Source organism: Spodoptera frugiperda, chromosome 19, assembly GCF_023101765.2.
Source record: "Spodoptera frugiperda isolate SF20-4 chromosome 19, AGI-APGP_CSIRO_Sfru_2.0, whole genome shotgun sequence".
Classification (NCBI taxonomy): Eukaryota; Metazoa; Arthropoda; class Insecta; order Lepidoptera; family Noctuidae; genus Spodoptera; species Spodoptera frugiperda.
In genome coordinates this window covers 4601127-4614446 of record NC_064230.1, presented here as the reverse complement: position 1 = coordinate 4614446, position 13320 = coordinate 4601127, and the positions used below count along the sequence as shown (strand labels likewise).

Here is a 13320-nt window from a genome sequence, read left to right as displayed (position 1 = left end):
TGTTGAATATGGAACATATACAAAAGTATACTGAATGATCTTCAATAGTTGTATGTTACGTTGTATTGAAGACAACCGTCAAGAAACTGATTAGATAGTGTATGTCATCCAAAAGTATTGTAGATGTAGGTGGTGGATATAGTTTTCGTCTACACTCACCGTCCGGTGAGACGCTGTGCGCGTCGATATTTAATTTTGGTACAACAATATTACTGACTGCAACTATATCTAATGTTCTATGAGTGTTGCATGTTAGCTTGTATCGAAGACAACCGTCAAGAAACTCGTTACCATAGCAACCGAGTCAATTATTACTATCAACTGGTCATCTTGTGGAAGACCATTTTTCCCATTCAGAATTATGTATTTGTAGTAATCTATATAGTAAATCATATCTTTAAAGTGCACTAAATTTGACAATGTGTACAAATACGAATATTCAGACTACAAGAATATTTGTAACTTCCCACTTATTCAAAGTTATTTAACAATGTACCGTCCGCCGTGCTTGTTCTAACTGTGTGCGTCGATATTTGTCTAATGAGCTATATTGTCTTCATCTATGTTATCAGAAGTAATGACATAAGATTTGTGTTGAAGACAAACATTAAGAAACTCTTCAAATAAACTACATTGTAGGGTTACTTGTATTTTCCCTCATTTCATGATTGAAATATTGTAAAAGAGTTGTATCGAAGACAACTATCAAGAAACTTCATTGTATTGCTATGTAAATCATGATTAAAAAAAAGTTATATCTTTATCTCCATTAAAAAGAGACAAGAATAAAATGAATGCGTCTGTCTTTGTCATTTCGGTTCTGACGTCATTGACATGTCAATTGTTTTTTATTTGTATTGGAATGAAGAAATGGATTTAGAAAGAGAATACGATGTTTCTGTCCTTGTCATTTTGTGCATGACGTCACTGACATTTGTTTTTTGTTAAACGTACAAAATGTATATTAGTCTTGTCTCTGTGTGACATGCGTCAAAATGTATGGGAAAGAAAGGTTTCTTCATAAAAAAAACTGGTTGCCTGTAAAGTAAAGCGTATGTGTAACTTTATACATCAGTCAAACGTGACAATATTGTGTTCATGACTGTGAGACAAACGATTGTATTGTATTGCCATTATATACGTGCAGCAACATTATTCCAAATAGGAGTGTAGTTATAAATTATATATAATATGTCTGTGTTGTAAATGAACAGTAAACTTTGGAAATTCAATGAATTTCCCCAAAGTTTTGTACATGTAATCATTAAATGTTCCACGTCTCACTTTCAATGCCACATTCAGGCGCAATGAGACTTATTCAACAAAATATCTGTCAAACTTGTATCAAAGACAACCGTCAAGAAACTCGTCAGATAGTGTATGGATGTTAAATAATCATTTTCTTTGATTGGCCGTGGTGTTCAATGTATCTACTAGCATTACGCGTCGGTACTTGGTGCATGAGTACGTAGTTATGGACACAGGAGGCGTGTTCAAACAATGTCATCTACTCGTAACGATGTAATAATAAAGGAGTTTGGATGAGACCAAACTAGTCAGTATTTCCAAGTAGTCGGTGGCTCCAGCTACTTACTACTCTTTCCTACATGTTGCATGATTACAACATGAGTGTTGTATCGAAGACAACCGTCAAGAAACTACAAATACATTCGTGGTACGTTATCTACGTCTATGTTGGAATCATAGTTCAGGGTGTATAAACATCAGTTTAATGATGTCCTCAGCAGGGAACTATCATTAAACGTCTCACTTTAAATGCCGTACTCAGGTGCGATGAGACTTATTTTACGAAATTATTTGACAAACTTGTACCCAGTCAGTATTCCACAGTGGTGTGTAGCCACATACACAGCTAGGTACTATATGTTCTGTCAACGTTGTATCGAAGACAACCGTCAAGAAACTCGTTACCATAGCAACCGAGTCAATTATTACTATCAACTGGTCATCTTGTGGAAGACTGTACAGATTCTTCTTAAATGTTTGAATAACTTTTTGCCATAGTGGCATAAACTGCTACTTACAATGTTTCCCGTACGAAATGTTTGGTAAAGTTGTATCGAAGATAACCGTCAAGAAACTTATTGGATAGACTATAAGATACATGAAGTGTATACATCATATGTATCGTGATTCCTGCTTGTATTAACCTAGTACATATATAGAGTAAAATACTGGAAATCCAATGCATTTCTTAAATATTCCCTAGTAAAGTAAAGAAGTGAAGTTCTCTAATGAACCTTATTTCTCAGTGATGTCTTTTCCGGAATATCCATGTGTAATATCTTAACATTTCATGTAACACAGTAATATGTATCGAAAGACTACTATCAAGAAACTTATTGAGTGATTATGAGTGTACTTAAGTTTCCCCTCTTGTTTTGTTACCATCCGACTACACACAGATCATTTATTTCTATATAATAAAAAAAGTCGTTTCACGTGATCATTCCTATCAATATTTAAACAGAAAATGAAATATGCAAGTTCCACGGATGTTTCAGACTGACATGACCTAATACACGGGGAGTCTGCTAGTTCTAGCTGTGTGTGTCGATGTTTGAAAGTATTGACTGGGTGTAATTTTTTACGTAACATGTTATATGGAGTGTCAGTATAAGAAGAGGTTAGGCACATATCGAGATATAAATAAGTACTTTGCCTCAGAGGCTTCAAGATATTTGTAATTCCCTCTCAGTATCATTGCTCGGAGTTGTTTAACAATTACTCGTACAATGAGTATTGTGTGCGCTTTGAGTATTTTCTAAGATTAAATAATGTTTCATGTCTTAGAAGGAAGCACTACATTCAGGCACCAGAGGTGTTAGTTAAGAATAAATGATATAAAATGAAATGAAATCTGTAACAATTACATAATGTGTCAGTATTTCTAAACAGTTGGTAGTTAACTGCCACTTACAAAATAATATGTTACTTTCGTGTTCATATAATACGAATATTGTCTAAAGTTGTATCGAATACAAACATCAAGAAACACAATTGTCCTTAATGTTGTGATGAAGGTGGTTGAGAATATTTCATCTTCCTCTTCAGCCTGTTCTCGTCCACTGCTGGACGTGGGCCTCTCCAATGGCACGCCACTGAGCTCGATCTTCAGCTCTACGCATCCAATCATTACCAGCCACCTTAAACCTTACACTACGCTTGCTTACACGCGGTCTCCACTCTAGAACACGTTTACCCCAACGGTCATTGCCCTTTCAGCTTACTAATCCTTTGAGACACGTCGATAACTCTTTCGAAACACCTTGTCAAGGATTCGATCCTTCAGAGAGACTCCGAGCAGCTCTTTCCATAGCTTGCTTCACAACCTTAAATTGGTGGACCAGTCGCACTGTGAGTGTCCACGTGTCGGCTCCGTATGTCATTACTGGGGCCTTAGTCTGCTATTACAATTGTGTCAGAATGGTCGATCATTGAGCAGTGCAAGAAGGACGGAGCTATGTAGGTTGTATAGCTCCGTCCCTCTTGCACTAAGCAGATTAAGGCCCCTGGTAGGACGCACTCGTTGGACACTTTTATCTTCAGGCTTTGCGGTACATGTGACTAAAAAGACTCGACTGAGGTCGCTATATGTTGCCCAGCCAAGCTGTATCTTTCTATGAGCCTCCCTCTCGAAGTTGTTTCTACCAAACCGTAGGGTTTGTCCTAGGTAGACATACTCCTGAACCTCGAGAGGAGACCCATTGAGTGTGATCAGCTCCGGAAGAACATGTTCATTGAACATAACCTTCGGTTTGTCTAGGTCCATCCGGAGTCCGATGCGAGCAGTACAGGCAGTCAGGCTGTCCAGTATATATTGTAGGTGTTGCACGGTCTCAGCCACGATGGCGAGGTCATCGCTTGTTCTAATTGTGTGCGTCGATATTTGTGTTGTGGATTATATTGTTTTGTTCCATGTTCTATACATGTAGAAAGTTTTGGTTCTGTTGTAACAGACATCTCGTCGTGGTTCAAATGTTTTAAAGGTTTTCTTAAATACCTGCGACATAATGATCAAACTAATTGAGTGGTTTGAAGTATTTTAATAATATGAAACTTCACAAGTTGTATCGAAGACAACCGTCAAGAAACGTCCTGTATTACCATTATATACGTACAACAACATTATTCCAAATAGGAGTATAGTTACGAAGCATTCCTCGCTTTGTCTTTGTCGTTATTACGTGCGACATAAATATTATATTGTATTTATTAAAGTTGTAGCGAAGACAACCAGTAAGAAACGTTGAGTAGTGTAGCGACAGACTAGTTTGTTCTAGTTGTGTGCGTCGATGTTTGTCGCGTGAATTATATTGTCTTATCTATGTAATTAATTTTATCTTTACGTTTTGCACAGTTCGTCATATTGATATTCATATTCATTTAATAAATTCCAATATTAATATATTGTGAACAATCTGTTTCCCCAAATGTTGGAACTCCAATGAATTTGTTCAACAAGGCCCATATCACATATGGTGCCCGATGAGGTTGACTCAATCAGTATTTCCAAGTATGTAGTCTGTCACCTGAGTTTAATGTTAATCGTGACATATATTTGGTTAGCGGTCCCGTCGATTGGTAATTAATATTTTAGTAACTCCATAAATTGTTACTTGCTAATTAATTAAACAACTGATGTACAATCAGTATTTCCAAGTATGTAGTTTGTCACCTCATAGACTGCTACTTACTAATATTTTCTACTTCTAACAAGATTATAATATTGTAAAAGTGTTGTATCGAAGGCAAGTATCAAGAAACTTATCTAGTTACTTATCAAGTTAAGCATTAATTGTTCGATTGAACTCTCTGTTTAATTCACATAGACATTGTTATACAAATATTTCCTGCGTTTCCTGATTGCAATATAATGAATATTGTATCGAAGAATAAAATTGTCGAGAAGTTTTACTGTATCGAGTTCATCTATCTGATACCTTTTGTAAGTTCACGTAAACCGTATATAAGTGTGCGTGTGATTGTGTCGTTGTATACACAAGTCCGCCATGATGTTTCTACATCGGTGTGTTATGGTACGTGTCTCAGGCGGTGCTCCTGCATGCATGCACGCTGTATCGAAAGACAACTATCAAGAAACTTATTGAGTGATTATGAGTGTACTTAAGTTTCCCCTCTTGTTTTGTTACCATCCGACTACACACAGATCATTTCTATATATTCCATGATTACAACACGAGAGTTGTACCAAAGATTAACCAAATATAAGTATTAATATTCTTTAATATTCTTATGACTCGTTGCATTTAATAATATAATATGAAATGGGGTGTGTCAAAGACAACCGTCAAGAAACGTTTTGTATTGCCATTATATACGTACAGCAACATTATTCCAAATAGGAATATAGTTATGAAGCATTCTCCGTTTTGTCTTTGTCTGTGTTGTAAGTGGACTGACGATGAATAAATTTTGGAAATTCAATGAATTTTCCCGATAAGGTACTCAATCAGTACCTACTTCCAAGTGTGTTTTCCTCTCAATTAAAATATTATAAGAGAGTTGTATCGTATTGAACACAACCGTCAAGAAACTAATATATCTGCGTATGTCCATGTAACAAGTAGTCGATGTCTATGTTTTATGTAATACATATACAAATATACGTTCCCTTCTTGACAGACTCCGTCGTTGGTCGAGTGGTTGCAAATGCGACTGCCAGGCAAGTTGTGTCGGGTTCGATTCCCGTATCGGACAAAGTATTACTGGGTTTTTCCAAATTTTTTTTTAGTACTAGCACGGATTTTGGAATTGTGCCTGGAATGTGGCACGTGTGGAATGTGGAATGTGTCTCACCCCATATTACATGGGACTTATAACACAAATGGTGAAAAGTGGGTGTACATTGTATAGCGGCATTACGTGCCGGAATGTGCACCTCTGCCTACCCCTTCGAGAATAAAATAATAATTGACCTTAAAATATGAGACCTCCTCATTAATGTTTCTAGTAGTTTGTATAGTATTTTGTGCTCCGGTTCACTATACACTCGAAAACAAACTCTAATATTTCCCCACTAAGGACGACATTAAAGTGCTCGCTCGTGGAGTGTCCGTATCTAACATGTGCCACGCTTGTATCAAAGACAAACATCAAGAAACTCGTAACGTACTCATTGTAAATGTAATTTTCCCCGAATTCAGCTATTGGTCGTCGAACACCGTTTGATTCTTAAAAGAGTTGTTTACTCAGTATTACCAGATGACGAATGCTGATGTACCAGATGACGTTTCTATTTAGTATGTACAAATACTTTGCAGTTACATAAACTGCTGATTACAATTAGTATATGCCCTGTGTAATTACTTGCGACATAAATATATTGTATTTATTAAAGTTGTAGCGAAGACAACCAGTAAGAAACGTTGAGTAGTGTAGCGACAGACTAGTTTGTTCTAGTTGTGTGCGTCGATGTTTGTCGCGTGAATTATATTGTCTTATCTATGTAATAACTTGCATTTTACATCCAGTTGGTCATATTGCTATTCATATTCAATTAATAAATGCCAATATGAATATATTGTGAACAAACAACTGTTTCCCCAAACGTTGGAACTCCAATGAATTTGTTCAACGAGGCCCATATCACATATGGTGCCCGATGATGTTGGCTCAATCAGTATTTTCAAGTAATATTCTCCCCTTGTTCGTAATTGATATATTATACAAGCGTTGTATCGAAGACAACCGTCAAGAAACTAGTTCTCGACAACTGGAGTACATATTGTCTCACATGTTTCCATTTTCTTGGACGACAGCCTCAACTATACTTGTCTATTTATTATGGTTGTAATTACTGACTCGTTTGTAGTTTAATATTCAACAGCTAATCTTTAATTAGTTGCTTTTAAAATGTCAACATTATCCTATAATACTTTCATATCACTATATTTTGTACATTTATCACTAAAAATGAATAACCACCAATGTTGTAATTGTGTGCGTCGATTGATATTTTCTAATTGAATTTGATAATTTCGTTTTGAACTAAGCGGCATACGCAATGAGACTTACCTAGTCAGTATTCCACAGTGGTGTGTAGCCACATACACAGCTAGGTACTATATGTTCTGTCAACGTTGTATCGAAGACAACCGTCAAGAAACTTGAAGTATACAATATTATTGACTGCTACTGTATCCAATATTTATATATTGGAGGTTTATGTCCGTCGATGTTTGTCGTATGAATTATATCGTCTGTAGTTTCTGTTCCAAAGCCCGTCCAGATGTTACTCTCCATATACGAGATACATCGGTCGTCGTTTCTATGGACGCCTTAATGCGATGGTTATAAAGATGTCGTTGTACGTGGATAGTCCATCGTTCAATACTTAATGTGATTAATGCAATAAATATATTAATTAATAACCTGTGCATTGTTCCATGTCTCAGAGACAATATTACTGACTGCTACTATGGCAAATGTTTACTATATACGGACTTAAGTGTGTGTCGATATATGTCGTATGAATTATATTGTCTGTATTGTTTCTTCCATATTCATATCTTGGGTTCCAAAGCCCGTCCTGATAAAACATTTGACATACGAGATATATCGATCATCATTTATAGGAACGTCTTGATGCGATATAGGTACAACGAATATTTCCCCACTTAGAACGATACTAAAGTTGTCGTTATACACAGAATATCTATGTTCCAACTCTAAATGTTTCATGTGTGTAATATGAAATAGGTCTCTGTCAAAGACAACCGTCAAGAAACGTTTTGTATTGCCATTATATACGTACAGCAACATTATTCCGAACAGGATTATAATTACGAAGCATTCCCCGTCTTGTCTTTGTCGTTATTACGTGCGACATAAGTATATTGTATTTATTAAAGTTGTAGCGAAGACAACCAGTAAAAAACGTTGAGTAGTGTAGCGACAGACTAGTTTGTTCTAGTTGTGTGTGTCGATGTTTGTCGCGTGAATGTTGTGACTTCAGTCTAACTCTGTATCAGAACTGTATGGTCGGTACTAACGTATGTAAGTAAAGTATGACTCAGTATATTGTGTGGGAATATATTTTGGTACATAATTGTACGTATACACAATTCTCAAAATACTGAAGTTAAGAAGGTGTTTGAAATAACTGTCACCTCTTAGTACCATTATGTTCGATCAACCTTGTATCGAAGACAACCGTCAAGAAACTCATTAGTTCGTGAAGCTAGCAGACAAGTTTACTTCTTCATTAGTAAAGCAATATATTTGACTTTAGTCGGGATTAATCCCGACAAATATTCCATTGAATTTTAATAATAATTGCAGTATTAACTGAAAAACCAATGAATTTTCTAAATAATGCTTCATTCGATCGCCGTCGATATTTGCAGCACGAATTATTGAGGGGGAGGTTACAATGTACAATACTGTTTATTGAAAATTCTCTTCAAACGTATTCTACGTGTTTACGTAGTACGAAAAGTATTACAAAACTGTATCAAAGACAACCGTCAAGAAACGACTAGTGATGAACTGTGCTTGTTGTAATAAATAATTGTGATTAGTTCGGAGGTATTATATTATTTTTGTCTGTGTCGCCTCGTCTATATTCATGTCATGTATATGAATATTCTGCCACAGAGGTGGAAAAATATTAAACAAATGTGGATTTGCCGCCACATGAGAGTCCATGATAGACGCCAGTAGTCAAGAAACGGTCGCCGTATCAGAAACCGGCGTTAAAGGATTGTAGTTGTTGTTATTAACTTCGTGTCCCAAAGCTCATTCAGCTACAATTGTCCACGAAGCAGCTAATGTACTAACATGGTTTACAAAACAATCGTTTCCCCACTGAGGACGAAATTACAGTGTTAGTTCTACGTGGAGTATCCATTACAGTTTCATTACTTGTTGCTGTTGTACATACAGCCGGCGCGAGATGTAAGATGTATGTATGTCTTGTAGCTGTTGCTTCATGCTTCAAATATTTCTGTACTATTTCTACAAATGCAAGGAACAGTATTGTATAAAGTTCTGTCGAAGGACAACCGTCAAGAAACTCATTAAATAGTTTATGTCATCCAAAAGTTCCTTGTAGCAATTGCGTGTATAAATTTTACACTCACCGTTCGGTGAGACGCTGTGTGCGTCGATATTTGGTACAACAATATTACTGACTGCAACTATATCTAATGTTCTATGTGTTGCATGTTAGCTTGTGTCGAAAACAACCGTCAAGAAACTTTGCATACATCCTTGTTTTATACACAAACATGTTTCTGCGAGGCTGGTAACCCCTTATCTTCATAAAATATCCATTCGTATTGAATTTAAATGTTTGAATTCCAACATTAATGTTTTACAAACACTCCTCCATACAGGAGCTAACATAACTATTTCCCTACTTATGACGTCACTAAAGTGGTTCTCAATTCTCAATATTAAATGTATTGTCTAGTAATTTGCATTGTACGAAATGTTTGGTAAAGTTGTATCGAAGACAACCGTCAAGAAACTTATTGGATAGACTATGAGATACATAAAGTATATGATGATTCCTGCTAGTATAAACTTAGTACATACATATATCTCTCTTGTCTCTTGGACTACATTCTTGTTTGTATGTGTCGTGTTACAAAGTTCATTCAACTACAATTGTCCACAATATTTTGTGGCACATTTCCTTACCAAGGTGTCCGCTGAGACTTACTCAAACTCCGTGCGAATAATATTATTAATATTACATATATCATATACCATAAAGCCAACTGCCAAGAAACCTGTTGCACAGTCTATGGAGTTAAATCATTCCCCTCTTTGATATATGTTGTGCGCTGGTTGTATGCTACTTAGATATACCTTGTCTCGGCCGTATCTACAGCGGTGCAAATATAGTCCACGTCATAAATACATTGAAGCATACATTTCTATTGAAAAGAACCGTCAAGAAACTCATTAGTTCGTGAAGCTAGCAGACAAGTTTACTTCTTCATTAGTAAAGCAATATATTTTACTTTAATCGGGATTAATCCCGACAAATATTCCATTGAATATGAGCTTGTTGACAAACAGCTGTTTCCCTGTTAAGAGCGTTCCAAAGTTGTATGGAAGACAACCGTCAAGCAATGTGCTAGTGACAGTTGTGTTTGTTCTAATTGTGTGCGTCGATATATGTCGTATGAATAATAATGTCTTTATCTATGATTAAGCGTCGACGTCGTATCGAGGTCCATATAACATAACTGAAAGTGTTCCAGAATATATACGTTAATCTTTGATTGAGTCTACAGTACAATATTACTGACACTACTATGTACAATGTTCCCTCGCGAGGACTTTGTCAAACTTAATCCTTGTCCTCTGTCTGTGTCTAACGAATGCAGAACAAAGACAGCCGTCAACAAACTCGTTACCATAGCAACCGAGTCAATTATTGCTATCAACTGGTCATTTTGTGGAAGACCATGTATCGAAGACAACCGACAAGAAACAATATTGTACTCTGTATACATTTAAGAACGATGAAATGTAGCGGGTATATAATTATGTACTCAGCCGTTCTACAGCAAGTTCAGTGCACGGGGTGTGTGCTTGTTCTAGCTGTGTGTGTCGATGTCATGTCGAGGTCTTGTCTGCGTCATCATGAGACGATCAACAGATGTTGCCTACATTTGTGTAGACATGAGACTTACCTAGTCAGTATTCCACAGTGGTGTGTAGCCACATACTATATGTTCTGTCAACGTTGTATCGAAGACAACCGTCAAGAAACATCAAATTTCGAAAAACAAAACAAAAGCTCGGTACAAAATCCTACTCGGCCCATCCCTACATTAAAAAACATTTCAAATGTTATACAGTGATGGTATACATCGATGATTATATAATTCCTCTAAAGTTATATATGTAGTTTCTATTGAACAACTGCTATCGACAAAGTCTCACTCAAGTGGAGTTTATTACTCAGTATGTCCAAGTACTTAGCTCGTAATCTCACAAACAGCTACTTACACGTGTTTCCTACGTATTTACATGATACAACATATTTACCAAACTTGTATTGAACACAACCGTCAAGAAACTTATGTATGTGTGTGTGTGTTCATGTTCCAAGTAATCGATGTCTATATTGCAGTCGTTTTCAAATATTTTCTATCACGAAGTTAAATACGCGTGTAAGTAGGTGTAGTTTTAGGGTGGAGTGAAACATACCAAAAAAAAATTTTTTTCTCTTTTCTTTTGTCCTGTATTATTAATTGGTGACCATACGTATAAGCTTTGTTTATGCAAAAAATCAAAGCTCTACGACATTATCTTCAGGTGGCGCATCGAGGAAATAGTTTCTAAAAAAATCAAATTTTTACTTATAAGACCACCCACAAAAAAGAGTTGTGCTTATATGCTATGCTTACAAATTTACTGTTTTTAACTTCAACTAAGTGTTATCTCGTATGCAAATACAGTATTATCTTATAAAACTTTAATATATAGTTGTAAAATAGTGCCAAAGTTAAGTCAATTTTATTAAAAAATGCCTAAAACGGGCAAATACTTGCGATGTCCTTTACTTGGCGATCCAATCAAATTAAATGATAATTTATGTTACCTACACATTGTGATGTGATAAAACACTACTTATAGATAAAAAACAATATGTTAGAATTGAATGATGGAAAGGATCCTTAGAAGAAATATGTGAAATGATTGCTTTTAACCAAGTATTGTATTGAGAACCTGACTGTAAAAGACCTATGGAGTTTCTTGCTCGTTCTTCTCCATACGAATCTACACTTTGGATCGAGCAAATAGAGCAACTAGAGGACTGACCGACAGACAGACATTTTGTTTTCTTTACATTGTTATATTTGCTTTGGCGTTCAAAAGTGCCTTCCCGGTCTATTTGTAATAAATAATTTTGACTTTGAATTTCTATAGTAAAGCGATATAGAATAACGCATCTATCTCTACAATTATCCATCAACAAGTCGTGTCTAGGTTGTCTATTTTGTACTTTCAAAAGTACAAATATGTAAAATGTTACGCAATGACGCCAAAAAGCAGATATTTTACATTTTTTTTTTATATCGCGCCACGTAAATATTTATCCCAAGAAGTATGCAAATGTGTGACTAGAGCACCTGCTGCTGAGGAAACCTTCTTAAAAGGTCAACGAAATGAGCGCAAAATGTACATTGGTTCTGTAGATAAGATGACCACTCAATCTATGCGATGTCATGAAATTAAGAAGCGATAATATGATGAGTTTGCTGCAAAATATAATGGGTCCACAAACAGATGCCGAAGCCTCTGCTATACGTTTGACACATCTTTTTACTGCTTGAGTGTGGCAAGGATACTTCTCAATTTCAAACAATTTACCTTCAGGTGCAATCATTGTACTGATTTCCGAGTCGCTGTATTTCATTGTTAGAGGAGGTTTTGTTATCTTTTTGTCGCCAATTCTATCAAATCATAATAACACTGGTAAACAGTATTTTTGTTAAACAAAATCGAGTCGGTTTTTTAAACACTACTACCCGCATATAAACCTCATACTTAGTTTTGTTCGATCACCCTCAGTTTCCGTTAAATATAAACTAAATTGATTACGCGAATTTTGCTTACCGACGTATGTTCCCGATAAATTAATATTGAATTATTGAAATTAAAACGGTTTTTTTTGTGATTGCCGTTTCTGTACATCGTAATAAGATGCCTAGAGTGTGTGTAAACCATCCTGATAACTTTTGTTACATTTGCGGTCAACTTACTATTAAAAGTCAACGTCGTAATTTGACACCATTAGTCAAAAACTGTTATTTTAATTATTTTGGCTTTCCTGTGCGAAATTTGGACAAAACCTGGACTCCTAGTGTTTGTGGTGCACAATGTGTTAGTTTATTAACATCATGGGCTAAAGGATCTCGTCATATGCCATTTGCAGTTCCAATGATATGGTCTGAACAGAAAGACCATGTATCAGATTGTTATTTCTGCCAAACTTCTATCAAAGGTATTAATCACAAATCTAGACACATCGTGAACTATCCGAATTTACAATCTGCTCAAAGACCTATCCCACACAGTGATGATCTGCCTGTTCCTCAGCCTTCAGTAAACATCCGTGTTTGACGTGGATGACGTGATTGATGAAGAAAATGTATCTGAGAATTATGATTCCTTCAACCTCTTATCAGCTTACAAAAATATGGGATGCAATATGTCGCTCAAGATACACTTCTTACACTCTCATTTGGATTTTTTCCTCGAAATTTGGGAGCCATTAGTGATGAACACGGCGAGCGATTCCATCAGGATATA

At 36.0% G+C, this 13320-nt stretch overlaps 1 protein-coding gene across 2 annotated transcripts in view; it reads right to left on the bottom strand.

The window, feature by feature from the left end:
• Positions 1-13320, bottom strand: part of LOC126911892 (uncharacterized) — a 132706-nt gene that overhangs the window by 21226 nt on the left and 98160 nt on the right. The window contains exon 2 of one of the 2 annotated variants that reach the window (XM_050701046.1): positions 4953-5501. The exons of the other annotated variant lie outside the window; for it this stretch is intronic. The gene's annotated coding sequence lies outside the window, so the exon portion shown is untranslated. Of the gene's footprint in view, positions 1-4952; positions 5502-13320 lie in introns of those variants that run through there. 2 annotated transcript variants of the gene reach the window in all.